General features: G+C 39.5%; 1 protein-coding gene and 1 non-coding gene across 2 annotated transcripts in view; one reads left to right on the top strand and one right to left on the bottom strand.

The window, feature by feature from the left end:
• ALG14 (ALG14 UDP-N-acetylglucosaminyltransferase subunit) overlaps positions 1–20,173 on the bottom strand; it is a 97,777-nt gene that overhangs the window by 22,928 nt on the left and 54,676 nt on the right. The window lies entirely within an intron of this gene.
• On the top strand, positions 7,414–7,520 carry LOC125099495 (U6 spliceosomal RNA). The gene has a single exon (XR_007127220.1). It is a non-coding gene; the product is annotated as a U6 spliceosomal RNA (small nuclear RNA).

Here is a 20,173-nt window from a genome sequence, read left to right as displayed (position 1 = left end):
GCTAAAGAAGGCTATATATTTTTAATTGAGGGTAAATTACTGAGATCAGCTCACCAAACCAGTGGTGCTTTGCTGTTCTTCACCATCCCAGATAAGTAAGAGGAAGCTGACATTCCCCACACTTCACATTTTGAAAGATAGAAGTCAGAATCTCAAACACGGGAGTTTTTAGGCAGAGTTTTCCACAGTGGGTATAGATTTGACAAACCCAAGAGTTTGCACATTACTGTTTCAGAATGAATCCTTTTTAATGCACCTAAAAAAGTTAGGAAAATAGATCACTTTAAAAAAAAATATTTTCCATGGTTAAACTTATTCACGACAAAATTGGCTACAACTGCCAAAGAGAACATCCGCTTTTTTTTTTCAATATTTTATTTATTTATTTCACAGATAGAGATCACAGGTAGGCAGAGAGGCAGGCAGAGAGAGAGAGAGAGAGAGGAGGAAGCAGGCTCCCTGCTGAGCAGAGAGCCCGACGCGGGGCTGGATCCCAGGACCCTGGGATCATGACCTGAGCCGAAGGCAGAGGCTTTAACCCACTGAGCCCCCCAGGCGTCCCAAGAACATCCGCTTTTGTGACTAAATAATACAATCTCGAATTTGACAATAGTAGCAGTTCTTTCTTTCCTTCATTCAAAACAGCTGGGAAGCATCTTCTTTATTATGCTTACTTGGGGGTGCTGGACAGATACAAAGCCAATGATAATGGTTATTAACATTTCAAGCTTTATCTTAAATATGTTATGAGCCTTACATTATTCCCATTTTACAGATAAGAAAACTGGGGCTTCAAGAGATCAAGGATTTTGCCCAGGACCATGGAATGACTAAATTATGTGGCATTCAAACTCTAGCCTTTGTCTCCAAAGCCAGAGCAATTAACCTCTACTCAAGGAACTCAGTCTGGCAGAGACCATGGGCATGTGGACAAATACAGTTTAATGCAAGAAATGCCACAACAGAGATATGAACAGAGACACAGACTGAGTAATTCTGCCTCTGGTCTGGGAGCTGAGGAGGAGGCATTTAAGCCAGGTCTTGATGCATGAGGTATTGTTTTCTAGGTGAAAAAGGTAACACTGTTCTAGGCACAGGAAGCTATACGACCAAAGCATGGAGGGCCTGGGGTATGTGTGGAGTGCCCAGAGTTCCCCTTGTATTTGAAGGGGGCAGAGTACAGGGTGGGAAACAAGGCTATTACAATAGCCTGGGTGAAGACATAAAGGAAGACTGGAGTAGGGGAAATTGAGGCCAGTCAAGAAAGGCAGAGGCAAAATGATCTGGTGACTGACTGGATGTGTGCAGTGAGGGATGGGAGTCCACAGTTGCTCGCCTTTTCGATTGTTGTAAAGACTGACAACAATGGAGGTAAGACAGGCTGGCAGTGGGGGCAGAAAAGAGGAAGATGACACCTTAGTTCAGTTTTAGAAAAGCTGAGTTAGAGACACTTGAAGGATATCTGGGCATCTTCTCTACGGCATTCTCAACTTTAACAAACACTGAGTGCCTTTTGTAGCAGGTACTAAAGAGGTTATAAGAGAACAAAACTGGTCTTGCCTTCCTAGAGTTTATGCGCTGTGTAGTCAGTTCTTAATGGTGACAATATATTGGGGCACTAATAGGATCATTTCTGGTTGTGACAGTGACAGGGGTGACGGACTCTATTTGTGCTTAGTGGACAAGTGCCATGGAAACAGATATTCTATAATATTTGGGATTGTTTAATACAGCAAAGCACTATCCTGTGCCCCACTGGATGTCTGTATAGGTGATATTCCATTTATAATTACTGGAGCTTAGAACCTAACTCTCTTTCACATAGAAAGATGGGTAATATTCTTTTGCATGCTTCATATACATATTGAATGTTCCCAAATAGAAATACCATGGGAATTGAGCAAAGACCTACACTTTGTTTTGTCTGGACCTTTACCAAGAGCTAGCTGTTCGCTATTTAGGAAAATTACATCACGAATTGGGGAGTTGAAAAGTTCTGGAGATGGAGAGTTGTGATGGTTATACAACAACATGAATGTACTTAATGCACAGAATTGTCTACTTAAAAATGGTTAAGGGGCGCCTGGGTGGCTCAGTGGGTTAAAGCCTCTGCCTTCGGCTCAGGTCATGATCCCAGGGTCCTGGGATCGAGCCCCACATCGGGCTCTCTGCTCAGTGGGGAGCCTGCTTCCTCCTCTCTCTCTCTGCCTGCCTCTCTGCCTACTTGTGATCTCTGTCTGTCAAATTAATAAATAAAATCTTTAAAAAAAAATGGTTAATATGGTCAATTTTATGTTATATATGTATATTTGCATATGCATACATATTTAAATATTTTATTTATTTATTTGAGAGACAGAGAGACTACAAGCAGGGGGAGGGGCAGAGGGAGAGGGAGAAGCAGACTCCCCGCTGAGTGGGGAGCCCGATGTGATGTGGGGTTCAATCCCAAGACCTTGAAATCATGACCTGAGCCAAAGTCAGACATTTAACTGATTGAGCCACCCAGGAACCCCTGTTATATATATATTTTAAACTAAAAAAGTTATAAATTAAAAAAAAAAAAAGAAAGGAAAAAGGATAATTTCATGACAGGTAGCAAAGGCACTCCCAATTTTCGAGTTGCCCATACAGTGCACCTGCGTCAGTGTGCATTATGGCTGTCCTAATCATGGTGACTCTGCATTCTAATCTATCTACCTCACTGTGTCTTCTAGTGGGGTCATGCCTGGAGATACTGTAAAACAGGTAATGTGATTACTAATTACTTTCTTTTTATTTCCCTTTGTATTGCGACTAGGGCATTATATTGCATTTTTGGAATTCTGTGATGCAGAGGAGGGTTTTATTAACCATGAGTTTCAGTGCAGGATAGGAAAGGCCATGTTATAAAATATTTGTTATATAAAGGACACATTATGTTGAAAGGGCTGAGAATCACTGGTGAGAGATAAGACATATATAAATGGAATTAAAATACAAGGCAAATCACGGCAGCATCTCAGAGAGGTAATAAATACAAAGGGAGAGAAAGGGAAAGAGATGTTATTGGCCATGGGGGATCTGGAAAGACCCACGGAGAAAGTGTAATGTGGGCAGATACTGACTGATGTCCTCTGCTAGAATAGCTCCAGGGATGTGGGGCTTGGGATCTGCCTCCAATGGTGTCCATTCCTTTTGGCATGGCTCTTGATTTTTTATCAAGTTCTTTTTGATGTATCTTCTCCACAGTGGCCCTTGTTCTGGGAGGCTCCAGTAGGTAGAGAATGATAAATTACTAGCTTATGTAGTATCTTTTCCAGAATCTAAAAACTGTGGTCTCTATAATACTCTCTGGTTAATCTCTTCTTCAGGCTAAAATCTCCCTACCTCCTCCAACTGTTTCCCATACAACTTGGTTTCATATTCCCTCACCATTTGGGTCATTTTCCTCTGAACATGTTCCAATTTGTCAGTGGCCTTTTAAGAGTGTGGTGCCTAGAACTAAATGTGATTTCCAGAACTGAAACAGTAACGATATCTCCTAATATCCCCAAAGGGGGAAGTGTTATCACTCCACATAGTGTGATCAGAATGGAGAAAGGAGCAGGAGAGGATCTGTCTTAATCATCACTGTATTGCCAATATTGAATTTTTTTTGTTTGTTTAAGCAAGTTAAATCTGAATTTTTAATACTTGCATCTACAGTTCGGATCTCAGTGCCTTTTTCCCCTAGTTTGTTTTTGTTCTGAGGATTAAATGAAAATGTGAGTCTAGTTAATAGACACTAACAATTATTCTCGTTTGCTGATAGTGTGTGCTTATTGCCATTCTATAGTCATTTCTTATCTGAAGACATTTTTCTCTTAACACACTGGGCCCTGCCCATGTCCCAAGTCAATCTAACCAAGACTGGTGGGTACGCCAGCCACCCTTTCCAGGGGCTTGGCCTGTAAAGCAGAGTTAGAATTTCTGCCTTAAGCATGGATCTGATGTGTGTGTATGGAAAGCCCCTGCATTCCTGTGTATCCAATGAACCTCAGTTTGAGCCCCACTGTCTGGATACCTCCATCTAAGTTCCAGATTTTCATAGTATTTTGGTCCAACACTGAAACCCTGCAATAACTTGACTGGCTCTTGCTAATAGGCTGTGTCCTGGGGCTGAAACAGTGCCAGTTCATCTTCCCATTCTAGATGCTAGAGACCCTTGAACCACAGTGACACACTGGTCTGAAACCTTGGAGGCCACAGCAGAACTCTATAAGGCATCACTAGGGCTCAAATACTAGCTTGCTATACACTATTAATACAATGGCCTCAAGTGACTGACCAAGAAATAGGGGATAGATTAGCTTCAGAAGTCTAAGCAGTTTATGTCACTTCTACTGGCTGCTTAAGTTCCAACATGCTTTGGCAGCTGGCCAGACCACCTTGAAGGTAAACTACGAGAGCAGGGAGATCTGTCTGTTACTTGGTATATCCTAAGCCCTTAGAACAGTGCTTAGCAAGTACCAGATGCTCAATAAATATTTATTTAGTGAGTTAATGAATTGGCCCAATATGGCAGACATCTATCATTGTTTTGCCCAGCACTCTGAACTTCTTTTGAGAATTACATCTTCCCTCTTCCATGTTGTTCTGTTGGGGCTCCCCATCATGACACTCAACAAGCTAGCAAATTGTATGACAAATCTGAAGCTCATTAATCTCCATGTCCCTAGTCCCTGCATTTAACCACATATCTGCACTCTTCACTTCTGGAGAATCTGAGGCATACTGTCAAGAGACTGAGAACCAGAGGTAGTACATTTTGCAGGTAGATCGTTCAGAAGCTAAACTTCATATGAATGTTTATCACAAAACCCAAGCCAACAAGTAAAATGAACTTCTCGTCAGAATAAGCTTCTGTTTCTAATATTATTTGATTTTCATCTAATTAATCACTAGTACCAGAATTTATCTTACTCACATTCAAATAAATAAGAGGTGAGACTTTTTCAAATTTTTAATTAGAGATGAAATATAATTATTACAATGTCAGCTTTACTATAATAATGCTATTTAAGGTTTCTCAGAAAAAAATCTAATCTGTGAAATATGAAAAAAAATATATACTAGATTATAATAATTCAATAAATGAGGGGGGGACAGAAAACTTAAGGTTATTTAAAGCTTTTTAAAAATTGTGGTAAAACATATATAACATAAAATTTACCCTTTTAACCATTTTTAAGTGTACAATTCAGTGGCATTAAGTAGATTTACAATGTTGGGCAACCATCACTACTAACCATCTCCAGATTTTTTTATCATACTAAAAAAAAGCCAAATAAAAAACCAAACCCTCTGTACTCATTAAACAGTAACTCCCCTTTTCCCCTCCTCCCAGCCCCAGGTAAGTGCAATTCTACTTTCTGTCTCTATGAATTACATAACTAAATTATATGGGAATTATAAGTATTATACAATATTATATTATATTATATTATTATATTATATTAACCAAAATATTATACAATATTTTCCCTTTTTGTCTGGCTTATGCCATTTAATGTCTTCAAGGTTTATAGATATTATAGCATATATTAGAATTTCATTCCCCTTTATGGCTGAATAATAGTCTATTACATGTATCCACCACATTTTGTTATCCATTTACTTGTTACAGACACTTGGGTTGTTTTCACCTTTTGGCTACTGAGCTATGAACACTGGTGTACAAGTATCTGCTTGAGGCCCTGCTTTCAATTATTTTGGGTATACCTGGGAGTGAAATTGGGTAGATCATATAGTAATTCTATGTTTAACATTTGGAGGAACCGGTATAAGGCTTTCAAAATGACTTATAAAGTAAAAATGTATTAACTTAGGAACTATTATAGGCAGTAAGTTATTCCTCACCTGATCCTCCACATATCATTACTGGAGACAGAGAGACTGCTGTATTAACTAGGACAGACAATACATCATTTCCTTGTAGGAAAGGAGGAAACAGGAATTTCCAAATAACTACAGATCCCCACGAAATAAGACATCACAATAATTGCAGCTGTACGTAAACATCAGGATCTTCACAAAGATGAAATAGTCTTTAGAAAACCTAAAACTTCCATTCCTAAATAGTGTAAGAATGAATCCCAGAATGTGATCATACAACTGCAGCCTCTTTTGTGTGCAAAATAATTGATCAGTATCTTTCTAAAGTGTAAAGGTTATGAAAGACAAGGAAAGACTGAAGAAATGTCACAAAGTAGAGGACTAAGTAGCTCTGATAACTAACTGCAATGTAGTATCCTGGGTTGGATCTGGAACAAAAAGGACAATGGTGAAAAAAACTGGTAAGATCCAAATAAAGACTGTAACTTAGTTAATAGTACTGTAGCAGTGTTAATATCTTGGTTGTGATAACTGTACTATGATTATGTAAGGTGCTAACACTAGTTGAAGCTAGATGAATGATATATAGGAATTCTCTACTATTTTTGCAACTTTTATGTAATCTTTAAATGATTTCAAAATAAAAAGCTATAAATTATAGTCTCTGGACTTTAATGGGCATCTGAAAGTATTAAGCCAGATAATCAGAAATAGTAATAATAAACTTGCAGTTATAAGTCTTAACTTTGAATGACCTTCAATATTCACGAAGAGGAAAAAAAACAGTAATTTTGTAGTTAGTGCCTCTAATAAGCAATTTTCTCTTGCACCTTCACTGCCATTCTGGCCTTACATTTCTTCCTAGATCAATCCGTCCCAATGCTTTTAACTCAATCTTCTGGAATGGACTTTACATAGGAAAACTTTCCCAACATTCATATCTTCTTAGATAACCATCCCCTTCAATTGTTGCCAAATCAATGTTTTAACCCAGATTGTTCTTTGAGCTTTGACAGTACAGCCACTGGCTTGCTGGATATCCCCACTTCCAAAGGCAGCTGAGATTAAGCATGTATCTAAAGTGAAACCTTCATTCCACTCATTTACCAATATCAGACACACTGGACTCATTCTAGACTTGGCGCTCAACCATCCCCATTCCTGCTCCTAAGGAGTATCTTGGTCTATACTGTAGTATATATCTTTAATCCGCTAAAGTATAAAGTTGAAATCCAGCCATCTTTATCATTGCTACACAGTGAAATTGTACCCAAAAAAGCCAAAAGAGATTGTGGAAAGTAATGCTGGGAAATTCAGAGCATTTTCAATGTTGAAAATGCATTTTTGGGGCGCTTGGGTGGCTCAGTGGGTTAAAGCCTCTGCCTTTGGCTCAGGTCATGATCTCAGGGTCCTGGGATCGAGCCTGGCATCGGGCTCTCTGCTCAGCAGGGAGCCTGCTTCCTCCTCTCTCTCTGCCTACTTGTGGTCTCTGTCAAATAAATAAATAAAATCTTAAAAAAAAAAAAGAAAAAGAAAATACATTTTTTTTCCCCTTAAATTCTCACTTTGACAGCACATACACCAGAACTGCAATAATACAGAGATGATTAGTATGGCCCCTATGTCAGGATGACATGGAAATTCATGAAGTATACCATTATTTTTAAGAAATTATACCAATTTTCTGCAATCTCTTTTAGAGGACAGAAGTAGAAGGAATTCTTCCTAACTCATTCTATGATACCAGAATTACCCTAATACTAAAACCAAACACATTACAAGAAAAGAAAACTACAGACCACTATCTCTCATGAAGATAGATGCAAAAGTCCTCAATAAAATATTAGTAAATCAAGTCTAACAGTGTTCAAAAATGGTAATACACCACAATCAAGTGGGATTTATCCCATGCATGCAAGGCTGTCTAACATTCGACAACCAAATGATATAATGTATCATATTAACAGGCTAAAGAAGAAATATCACATGATCATATTGATGGAGAAAAAGCATTTGACAAAATCCAAACCCATTCATGATAAAAGCACCTAGTAAAGAAGGGATAAGAACTTCCTCAATGTGATAAAAAATATCTACAGAGGGCTCCTGAGTGGCTCAGTCAGTTAAGTGTCTACCTTCGGCTCAGGTCATGATCCTGGGGTCCTGGGATCGAGCCCCACATTGGTCTCCCTGCTCAGTGGGAAGTCTGCTTCCCCCTCTCCCTCTGTTCCACTCCCCAACCCCAACCACCTGCATGTACTCCCTCTTATTCTCTCTCTGTAAAATAAATAAATAAAATCTTAAAAAATATATATCTACAGGAAACCTGCAGCTAGCAGGTTCCTAAAATCAGGAAAAGGCAGGGATGCCCCCTTTCATTGCTCTATTTCAATACTGTCATAGAAGTCTGAACCAATGTAATAAGATAAGGAAATAAAAGGTGTATGGATTAAGAGGGAAGAAATAAAAAAAACTGTCTTTGCAGATGGCATGATGATCTATGTAAATATCTGAAAGAACCGAACAAAAAATTCCTAGAGTAAGTGATCATAGCAAGGTTACAAAATACAAGGTTAATATACAAATGTCAATCATTTTCCTATTGAACAAATGACATTTGAAATTAAAAACACTATCATTTATATCAGTGCCCTAAACAATGAAATACTTAGGTGCAAATCTAACAAAACATGTATACACCTGTCTATATGAAGAAAATTACAAAACTCTGATGAACAAAGTCAAAGGAGAATAAATAAATGGAGAAATAGTCCATGTTCATGGAGAAGACAATTTGATATTGTCAAGAGGTCTGTTCTTCCCAATTTGATCTATAGATTCAAAGCATCCCAGCCAAAATCCCAGAAAATTATTTTTGGATATCAACAAATCAATTTTAAAGTTTAAATAGGCAAAAGATAGAGAAGAGCCATCACAATCTTGAAGAAGAACAAAATTGGAGGACTAACACTACCCATCTCCAAGAGTTACTATAAAACTACAGTAATCGAGACAGTGTGGTACTGGTGAAAGAACAGATACACAGATTAAAAGAATAGAACAGAGAGCCAGAAATATTGCCACATAAATAGGGTCAATTGGTATCTGACAAAGAGGAAAGGCAACACAATGGAGCAAAACTAGTCTTTTTAACAACTGGATATCCACATGTAAAAAAAATGAATCTTGATACAGATCTTACCCCTTTATAAAAACTAACTCAAAATGTATTATAGACCTAAATGTAAAATGCAAAACTATGAAATTCCTAGAAGATAACACAGGAGAAAATCTATGTGACCTTGGGTTTGTTGGTGACTTTTTAGAGATAACAACAAAGGTATGATCCATGAAAGAAATAACTGATAAGATGGACTTCAATAAAATAAAAAAATTCTGTTCTTCAAAAGACATTGTCAAGAGAATGAAAAGAGAAGCCAGAAACTGGGAAAAATAGTTACAAAAAATGTATCTGGTAAAGGGCTGGTAGCCAAAATATACAGAAAACTTCTAAAACTCATCAATAAGAAAACAAACAAACCAATTAAGAAATGGGCCAGGGGTGCCTGGGCAGTGTAGTTGATTAAGCATCCAACTCTTGGTTTCAGCTCAGGTCATGATCTCAGGGTCCTGGGATCAAGCCCTGCACCAGGTTCCATACTCGGTGGAGTCTGCTTGAGATTCTCTCTCCCTCTGCCTCTGCCCCACCTGCTAGTGCTGTCCCCCGCCATCTCACCCAAATAAATAAATAATTTTTTTTTAAAAGAAGAAATGGACCAAAGATCTTAACTGACATTCATCAAAGAATACAGATAGATGGCAAGTTAGCATATGAAAAGACGTTCCACATCCTATGTCAGTAGGGAAATGCAAATAAAACAACCCATAAGAATGGGTACATACTGATTAAGTACAAATAAGCAGAGCACAGAAGATGTTTAAGGCAGTGAAACTATCCTGTATGACATTAAAATGCTGGACACATGTCATTATACATTTGTCAAAACCCTCAGAATGTACAACACCAACAGTGAAAGATAATATAAACTATGGACTGTGGGTGATAATGTTTATCACTGTAGGTCCACCAGTTGTAACAAATGTACCATTCTGGTGGGGGACACTGATAATGAGAGAGGCTATGCCTGTGTGGGGGCAAGGGGGAAATGGGAAATTTCTGTGCCTCCTGCTGAATTTTGCTAAACCTAAAACTGCTCTAAAAAAATGAAATCTATTTAAAAAAAAACGTGAGAGAAAGAAACACAAGCTAGTATACTGGTATTTCTATTAGCTACCTATTAGCTAAGATAGCCATTAGCCACTCATTTGTATATTATGGATTTAGAAAATACCACAAGGATGAATTAATTCTTTTTGTTATTCTAAGTTCTACAAAGAAAAGGAAGTTCTTGCTTACTGGAAGGGGGGAAAAATATCAGAATGTCATTCCATATTTAGTGAAAAGTTGTACAAATTTGGAAGATAGAATTCAAATTCCAAAAGGGCCTAGCAGAAATAAAAACAAGCAAAGTTCTTCATTATATAAACAAAGAAAGTGAATAAAGTTAGAGGAATTGTTTTGACCATATATTTAGATTACTGTGTGCTGATTTGGCCGCACTATGATCAGAAAACCAATTCAGAAAAGAATGAAGGTTGGTGCGGGCATCTAAAACTTACAGATCCCAATTACTTCCATATAAAACAGGATTAAGATTCTCTATCATTCCTTATCATTGAAATTCAAAAACTAAATTTGACTACTATTTCAGTCTTCACTTTTAATGAATCAAAGTGATATAAGGTAAAAATAATGAAAAGATTTAACCCAACTTAATTTAATAACTGTTTATCATATGAACTTTCATGTAAACATGATTTGGATCTTTTGGTGAATGTCATGGTAACCCCAAATCTCTAGTTTAGGGAAATAAAACCATCAAATTAAATCAGAAGTGGAGTTGGAACTAAACTTTAATGAACTATTTTATAATCATTTTCTCTTATTAGAGTAAGCTACCATGTTACTGTAAGAGAGCTTGGTAAGATTTTGCTGCTCATTAAATAATTAGTTCTCTATATTTGTTACTAAGACATACAAATGCCAGATTTGGTGGTCCCCAAGGGTGTGTTAGCAAACTTGGGGAAAGTTCTAAGGGACCTCTATTCAGGCAATATTCTGAAGTTAGTTACATACTCTATCATCATACACTGGGTTCCCTTCTTGAGAACCTCTATGCTCTAGGGCCAAGTGGGCCTCTTTCAAGCAGCCCTATATTGGTGGAATTTCCTAGTACATCACTTCAGAATCAAAATCAAAGACTCTTGGGGCACCTGGGTGGCTCAGTCAGTTAAGCATCTGTCTCCGGCACAGGTTACGATCACAGGCTCCTGGGACTGAGCCTTGCATCTGGCTCCCTGCTCAGTGGGAAGCCTGCTTCCCTCTCTCCCGCTCCCCCTGCTTGTGCTTGCTCACTTTCCCTCTCTCCATCAAATAAATAAATAAAATCCTAAAAAAAAAAAAAAAAAAAAGGATCAAAGACTCTTAAAGCTGGAAAGAAACAAAGATCAAAAATGGTATCACAGGGACGCCTGGGTGGCTCAGTTGGTTGAGCAGCTGCCTTCGGCTCAGGTCATGGTCCCGGCGTCCTGGGATCGAGTCCCACATCGGGCTCCTTGCTCATCGGGGAGCCTGCTTCTCCCTCTGCCTCTGCCTGCCATTCTGTCTGCCTGTGCTTGCTCTCTCTCTCTCTCTGACAAATAAATAAAATCTTTAAAAAAAAAAAATGGTATCACAGGGAAAAGTATGATCTGGTAAGATACTGTTCAACCCCTTCTTGTGTCTGCACTGTTGATTATACAACAAAACAAAATTAAGCAAACAACCCTGAAGAATCTTTCCCTTTCACTGTATTAGGGTTGCTATATGTATAAATATAGAATTGTCTCATTTTTCCAGTATAAGATAAATAGCAGGCCATATTTGAACTTAACCCAAACTCTTATTTACTCACAATTTATCTTAACCCTTCATTTCTTCTGATGAAAGTAATTTTCCTGTGCTTTATAATAAAAACACAGCAACCAGAACCTGAATGTTTACAGTGTTTTGCCAACAAATAAGGCAAACAGTCCCCCAAATCTGAACTGGCTATGCAGACAAAAGAAATCAAATAATGACTTCAGAGTTCCAAAACCAATTTATTGCTCTAATGAGGGCTAGACTCCAACTTGGATATTTAACTTTTTTCAGGTCCCTAGTGAGATAAATGTTTTACCATATATTTTTAGCCTGGAGCTATTTTTATTTTAATAGCATTGCTTTTAAATAGCTTTTCCTTAAAGGAAAAAAAAAAACCCAAAACAAAACAAAAAAGAAAACAAAACAAAAATACCCTCCAGCCCTTCTAACTTTATGATTCTCTAATTGAATTATGTGATTTGATTATGAAGCAATGGTTCATTTACTTTACCCCACTTTTATTATTTTGTGTTTAGAATCATTCTCAGAAATCCAAATTAGCTGATTATTGAATAAGTTCTAATTACTCCCCAGAGACTGTGGGAGCCTGGACTTTCTAGATTATTCACTGTTGGCTGGGAAACAGGCTTCCTCTTGTAGTGCCCGATCTGCTATTGATTTAAAAACTGACCTAAAGGGCTATTTGTTCTGGGTTCTTTGAAGTACATTCGCTGCTCCTGCCTTCTGGAATCATTCTGACGGACATCCTGAACCTCATGCCATATTCTTTACTATGTAGTCTGCGCGGCTGAGAATGATGGGATAATGGCTCATTAACCTGCTCTCACCTCCAAAAAGAGGGCCTGGGATTTAAAACACCTCCAAATAATCACTTTGGTGTTTCTGGCTTGAACCTTGAGGCAAGTCAGCTCAGTTCCCAGTCCACATGATCCCTCCCTCCTAGCCTTGGACTTGGGGCCATGCCTGTCTCCTAGATTCTTTTTTTTTTTTTTTTTTAAGATTTTTATTTATTTGACAGAGTGAGCGAGAGAGCGAGCGATCGGGGGTGGGGTAAAGAGAGAGGGAGAAGGGGGAAGCAGACTTCCCACCGAGTACAGAGCCCAAAGTGGGGCTCAATCCCACAACCGATGAGATCATGACCTGAGCCGAATCCAAGAGTTGGACGCTTAACCAATTCAGCCACCCAGTCACCCCCTGTCTTCTAGATTCTATACTCCTCTGAACATAAATGCCATCCATGTTTCATAGTCATCTCCACCATCCACAGTGCCCAGCTCATAGCAGTTATTCAATGAAACATAGTAACAAATTTGTGAATAATTTGTTTACAAATAATTATAACCATTTGTAAATAAGAACAACTTTATAAAATAGTAACAAATTCATAAATAAAAAACTTCAAAGGATAGTCATTCAGATTATAATCAGTAAAACCCTGCTCTGATATCTAGGTCTTGTGATTTACGGAAATGGTAACAGAAAGCAATTTGACATTGATGGTTGCAGATCCTCTTAAAAAATTAAAAAATGATTCAATGAATAACATTTTCCTTAAGAATCATGTGGGCATTTTGGCAGAATGGCAGTGAAGGAAGACCTGAATTCCTAAGGGTTGGTTATGTTTCCTCCTAATCCTTTTCAATCTGAAGGGAGCTGAGCACAGTTTTAAACTTGCCGTGGGACTCTTAGAGGAGGGGAGATCCAAGTTCCAGTGCTCTCTGATAAGGAAGAGAACATGGCACACCTGACTAGTAGGGAGGGCGTCCCAGTAATAAAGATGAGCCAGGAAGCAGTTCAAGGGGCCCCTGAATTCCACTCACCTTCAGTGGGATCAAGAGGGACAAGAGGGTGGTAGTTAAGGAGGAGATATTTAGCTGACCAAAGAGGAAGACAGCACAGTGTTCCGGTGGAAGCTGGGATCAGGAGCTGCTACTTCTGTCCTGGTGTGTTCCTGTTCCCTACAAGTTAGTTATTAATCAAAGACCTCACTAAGCACCTGACAAATTTCTAAGCTCCGTAGTAGATCATGATAAAGCCAGAAGACTTAGTTTTTAGACCTTAAAGTGCTCACAATATAATCTGGGAAGGAGAAAAATAATGGAGCAAAGATGACTAGAGAACAATTAAATGCTAACTTAGAAGTTGAAGAGGAGTTCAGAGAAGGGAAAGATCTGGATGGAGTGACGGAGCAAAGCAAAGCTCAGAAGAAGCTTCTAGAAAATGAGGAAATGAGTTATGTAACTGAGAATCGGGCCCATGCCGACGAGCTCCTCCTTGAAAGGGGCAGATTCAGAAGGATGCCCTTAAACAGTGGCCCTGCAGGAGAAAGCGGAGATTCACTGGTAAATCCTGACAGACTGCTTTTGGAAGGGCTGGAGACTGTGATGAAAATACAAGAGAGCCAAAAAAGAAAGAACAGAGAAGCAAATAATCCTTGGTTGTTTTCATGCCTGAAGGGGCTCACTGTGGCATGAAAATCAACATGAAAACGGTTAGGCATACCACATCATCCAAGCTGGGCACTGTGCAGACATTCCTTGGCTTAAATTTAAAAATATTAACTCTTTGTTAGCCTCTCAATTTTTGGAAAAGAACATTTAACCTAGTGACAAAGGTGGTGGTGGGAGACCTAGGAACTTACCACAGAGGTTCCTTCTGCACATCCTAGTTTTGTTCACATAGACCATGAAGTAGGCATTATGGTCCCTGTTCTACAGATGAAGAAAACAAGTTTATGGAGATTAAACAGCTCACTTAAGCTTGCCCAAATATCAGAATGGCAGACCTAGATTTTGAACCCTAGTATGTTTGTTGCACAAGCCCATTTCCTCTGTTCCCTGTAAAGAGTATATACTTGGATATCCTTAGAGGGGAGAGAAATCTGTTTCATTTGTAGTATGGCCTAGAGCTGAGCCTGATGTTGGGAGTGAAAACTGGTTTTTCTTGTTCATGCTTTGCTATTAGTCTTAAGACTCTGGACAAGGCAGTCTCCCTCTTGACTCTATTATCTAAGCTTTAAAAAGAGAGTGTGTTGGGGGGAGGTAGGGGGTGCCTGTGTGGCTCAGTAGGTTGAGCGCCCAACTCTTGGTTTTGGCTCAGGTCATGATCTCGGGTTCAGGGGATCAAGCCCCACATTGGGTTCTGTGCTGGGTGTGGCGCCTGCCTAGAGGTCTCTTTCTCCCTCTTCTTCTGCTCCACCCCCTTGCGCACATTCTCTCTCTAAAAACTTTACAAATTAAAAATAAATAAGTAAAGCATGTGGGATTAAATTATTGCTAAGGTAATAATATCTGCATATGTTTATGGTTCAAAGTGTACAAGTGGATTCCCCACTAGGGGATGATTTACTGTGATTGAGGAAGGGGAATATGAAGATACACATTGATCTACATATTTAATAGAGATCCACAAAGATAATAAGTAATCTAGTAAATATTAACTATTCTGCCCTAGCAGCAATGGTGGCTCCAAGACACTAAATAGGAGAGGGCTCAGGGATAGCAGGTTTGCCCTGCTGCTGTGCACAGTAAGCCTACTGTCTTCACTTACATGGCCTGCATCTAGTTCCCCATGATGTGTATGAGACCGCCAAGTCACCTCTTCCCACTGCAACCACCCACTAAGGTCCTCAGGAAAAAGTATGAAGGCTGGACACAAACATGGTCCACTCAAGGAACCCACCTAAGTGAATCGGTGTAAGAGACTAGAGAGAGTACATATCCTAGATGGGGAAGTCACTACTCAGCTCTGGCTAATATCCTCTCCACCAATATTTCAAAAAGAGCCAGACTATGGGTTTTTGTGTAATCTGGAACACACTGATCAACTACATGGTCCAAATACTGACCAACTAACTATATGAATAGGACAAAACATGTTTGAATCCACATGTGGCCCAAGGAACATCAGTCTGCTTTGGAATTAGCTGATAAAAAAGAAAAGTCAGGAGGCCTGAAGAGTGCTTGTTTTAGGAATAAAAAAGGGCTCACTGAAGTAGACAAAGAAAAGGCACTCAGACAGACCTTATCCAATTCATATTTGAATGAAGTTCATCAGTAATCCATAAGCTCTTACTTATCTAACTCTCATAATTCTTATAATTTAAAAACAATTTTTTTTTTTAAAGTAACCTACACATCCAACGTGGGCCTTGAACTCACAACCCTGAGACTGGAGTCACATGCTCTACTCCCTGAGCCAGCCAGGCACCCCCCATAATGCTTATATTTTTTGTCAACAATTATCTGCTTCCTATAGCCAACAGCAAGAAAGCCCTTACAACAAAGGTGAGTATGCCAGGTTCAGGACAGAAAAAAATGGAGAGAACTGTCAAAAATTAAAACTGGGTTCTATTTCTCAACAGACCTGAGAGAAAAGAATAGTTTCTGCAAGAGAAGCTGTCCAAGGTAGCTGCCCAAGAGTGGAGGTTAAGAGGCCAAACCCCAGGATCTTCATAAAGAAAGCAAGGCGGAAGAGGATGTCAAGAGGAAGATGATCCCAATGGGAGGTCGGAGGTTTGAATGAGGGAGAGGAAGAAAGAAAGAATGGTCAAAGTATGAAGAGAGACAGAAGAGAGATGGCTATTGGGTAGGGTAGGATGGGAGGTGTGAACCGAGCTTTTGGTTGCATGGATGTGAGAGGTAAGTGTTCCTTAAATAAACCATGAGGAACCCCAGACAGACTCTAAGAGCTAACTCACCATCTTAATTTTAAGAACATGTTTTGGGCTTCCACTCTATCTCTGACCCTATGAGGTCGGGAGGTGCAAGGAGCGTTAAGTCATCCCGGCAGGAGGGGAGCAGGATCTATGGTTCTAAATGGCAGGGAAATCACCTTCCTCATGGAGAGAGTGGCCTGTTCAAAAGCAAGTAGACCTGCCGGCGGTGCTCCTTCTACTGTTCCTCTTCCTCTTCTTTTTTTCTACTGTTCTTCTTATCATTTCCATCTGATAGGGAGGAGAAGCTAAGCTCAGAGAGGCTAACTGATTAGCTTCAAGTCACATACCTAATTACTGACAAAGCTGAGAGGAAAACCCAAAACTTCTGATTGCAGGATGACTTTTTTTTCTCCCACACCACAACTAAAGTATGACAAACAGATGCAGACCAGAGAAAACAATAATATTTAAGACAAAAAGTAAAACAAATAGGGGGAATTCTTTATGAAACCTATAAAAAACAAACGGCGCACTCTTTTTAACCCACTGAGCCATCCAGGTGCCCCAATGGGGCACTCTTCTTGTGTGACCTCAAGATTGGCTTTTGGCCACACAGAGGCCCCACCCAGTTCCCATAGAGAGGAGGGAACTCCACACCTCCACCGACTCCCAGTGCCCACCCCACTCCAATTTTGTCTTCTTTTGGAAACTGTGAGGAATTTTTTCTTCCCATGAGACTTCACAGAGGTGAATCATGGCTCCTTGAAAAGCTAAAACAGGGCAGTTGGCTTGGGAATAAGAAAACAGCACCAGATCAAGTCTCCTGAGCTCTGGGCGCTGCCTCCACTAACAAGACTTATCTACAAAATCCTGCATTGTGTAAGCAAATCTTTTGAAAAACAGCATCTGGAGTTTTGAAGATGTGGACACAACTGATCTGAGCATGTGACACCTGTCTTTACAGAAAAGCAATTATTTGGCCCGTAAGAGCAAACCTGTTTTCATCCACTGTCAGCTGTAAACATTTTTTTTTTTAAATTGCTTTGTCAAAGATTTGTATAAATGGCTTAAATGTGAAATCAGGAAGACCAAGAATGCAAAACGGTATTCTGCTAACAAATGGAATTTGCTGCCCTTTGCAATTCTACAGATGATCCCACCACAGATTTCATTCTTTATGACAGAATATGGAAATCCTGACATCATAAACATATGAAACTTATAAATCTGGTATTCACATTTCTTAAAAGGAATACGATCAGTTGCAACGTGTTCTTTCTGTAATTCAAAGGTCTTATCAGCAGAGAACTTCTTGTTATTTTTAAGAGCGTGCAGTATCAGTGCAAGCTCTCTAACCTGTTTGGAATCCAACCCTTTCCACTCCCCTAAACAATAATGCTGAAATATCTTTTTCTGTAAGCCACAACAATGTTTGAAATTTGTAAGGTGTTTACTCATTCCCCTCAGTAAGCCTAGGATAATCAATTTCCTCCACCCTGACTGGAAGGTCCTTTTGAAGAATAATTTTATAATTATTTGCCACCATGCCTGAGAGAAAATCAGTTTGTTTTTTTGACCCTGTGAGAAAGGCTCCATGGAAGGCGAGAAGCATGCGGCTTACATCTCCCAAAAAATGCTGTCCTGGTGGAAGTAGGATCTCAAATCTCATGCTCCACATGGAGAAGTAGTAAGTTTTCTACAGCTGATTTAACTTAATACATGTCTAACACTAGAAAAAGAAATCCAGGGGCTCCAGGGTGGCTCAGTTGGTTAGATATCTGACTCTTGATTTTGGCCCCGGTCATGATCTCAGGATCATGCGATGGAGCCCAGAGTCAGGCTCCGCACTGAGCAGGCAGTCTGCTTGAGATGATCTCTCTCCCTCACCCCCTCCCTCTGCCCCTCCCCGTCCGCCCCCACACCCATGCTCTCTCTCTCTCAAATAAATAAATCTGTTAAAAAAAAGAAGAAGAAAAAGAAATCCATGACCAGTTGGTTTCACTGTATTCATGCCATAAAAAATAAGGCCACAAGAAAAAGAAATCACTAAAAAGCAACTGCCAAAGAAGAAATGCTAGCCTAAAAAGGTACAGTTTTACCCACTGACTTGTGGGGAGAGAAACAAGAAATCCAAACAAAGACTATGAAGAAGATGGCATTTAGTTTGCAGAGGCTGTTACAAAAAAACTGAGGGTTCTGGAGTAGGGAGGGGGGGTGGGGTGAGCCTAGTGGTGGGTATTATGGAGGGCACTACTGCATGGAGCACTGCGTGTGGTGCATAAACAGCGAATTCTGGAACAATGAAAAAAAATTAAATTAAATTAAAAAAATATTTAAAACAAAACAAAACACTGACTAGGTATGTATACATGTATGTGTGTGTGTGTGTGTCTCTTTCTCTCTCTTGCTTTCTTTCTTATAAAGAAAAAAGCCCTAAGTGGTTCCAAGACACTTGGGCATTAAAGAAATGTTCATGAAAATGTTTGGAACCGAATGTAGGTGGTGGTTGTACAACACTGTGAATGTACTCAACGCCGCTGACTTGTATACTTTAAAATGGTTAATTTTATGTGGTGTGAATTTCATCTCAATAAAAAAAAATAAAGTAAAGCAACAATATTCTGCTTAAGATGAATGAGAAAGCTGCCATTTCCTTTTACTTTCTTTGACAAAGGCAATATTTAGCACTTCAGAAATGCACTATCAAAAAATCCTTAGATGAATTCCAGGGACTAATTCAGTGGGTGCAAAAGTTAACCAAGGAGCAGCTCGCCAATGCTCTTTTTTTTCTTTTTTCCATTTTATTTTTCCCACCCCACCTAAGTAAGCTCTAAGCAGTCATCACTAAGCTTTAATAGTTTCTCTGGCTCTTTCCTTCCTATATCCCTCCTCCCCAGCTTCTCTTTACTAGGTGCTGGGATTGCCAAGATGAGTAACACACCTTACCTCTCCTCAAGGAGTTCACGGTCTGCATTCATTTCCAAAAACTCTCCAAGCTGCTTCCATACCAGCTCTGGTTCTAGCCATCTGCAAGTCTGCAATGAGTGCACTGGACTTGACTTGCCACAGCTTTCCTAACTAAGCATTCCCATCCCATACTCAATTATTTGTGTTCTCTGTGTTCCCTTCTTTTCCTTCTTCCCTCAGACCAAAGGGAGATTTTTAAAATGCTAACTGAAAACGGCACTTTATTGATTTTCAGATGCTATAAAAATAGAGCTATCTGGATTCATTTGAAACTTTAAAGTAGGCCCTTGAGAGCCTCTGAAACTGGGACTGGCTCTAGGAATCATATATTTAATTGAAGATCATTTCAAAGATTTCTTTTCTCTTTATCTCACCCCTCTGTTCTCACTGAGCCACAAGGGCCTCCCACCGCCCTTTCCCACAAGGCCAGGGCTCTCCAAGTTCACTGCCTCTGACCACACAGGAGTCCCTCCTTTAGAAACAGCTTTGTTTTCATCACACTTCCCTTTCTCATCTGCTCACAACTGAATTCCTTTTCCTTCAACCTTCATTTTTGTTTTCACTATAGTCACATTGTTATCCTTAGGAAAACATGCTAGCCTTCACCCTGAGAGGAAGAGGCCCCACCAGGCCTGGAGCTCCCATGTGCCTGAGATGGACTGGAGCAGTGACAACTCAGACAGTGACGCAGGCAAAGTGAAACAAGAGAA

Source organism: Lutra lutra, chromosome 4 (assembly GCF_902655055.1).
Source record: "Lutra lutra chromosome 4, mLutLut1.2, whole genome shotgun sequence".
In the NCBI taxonomy this organism is placed as follows: domain Eukaryota; kingdom Metazoa; phylum Chordata; class Mammalia; order Carnivora; family Mustelidae; genus Lutra; species Lutra lutra.
The sequence above is the reverse complement of the archived record's forward strand: the minus strand, read 5'-3'. Positions and strand labels throughout refer to the sequence as shown.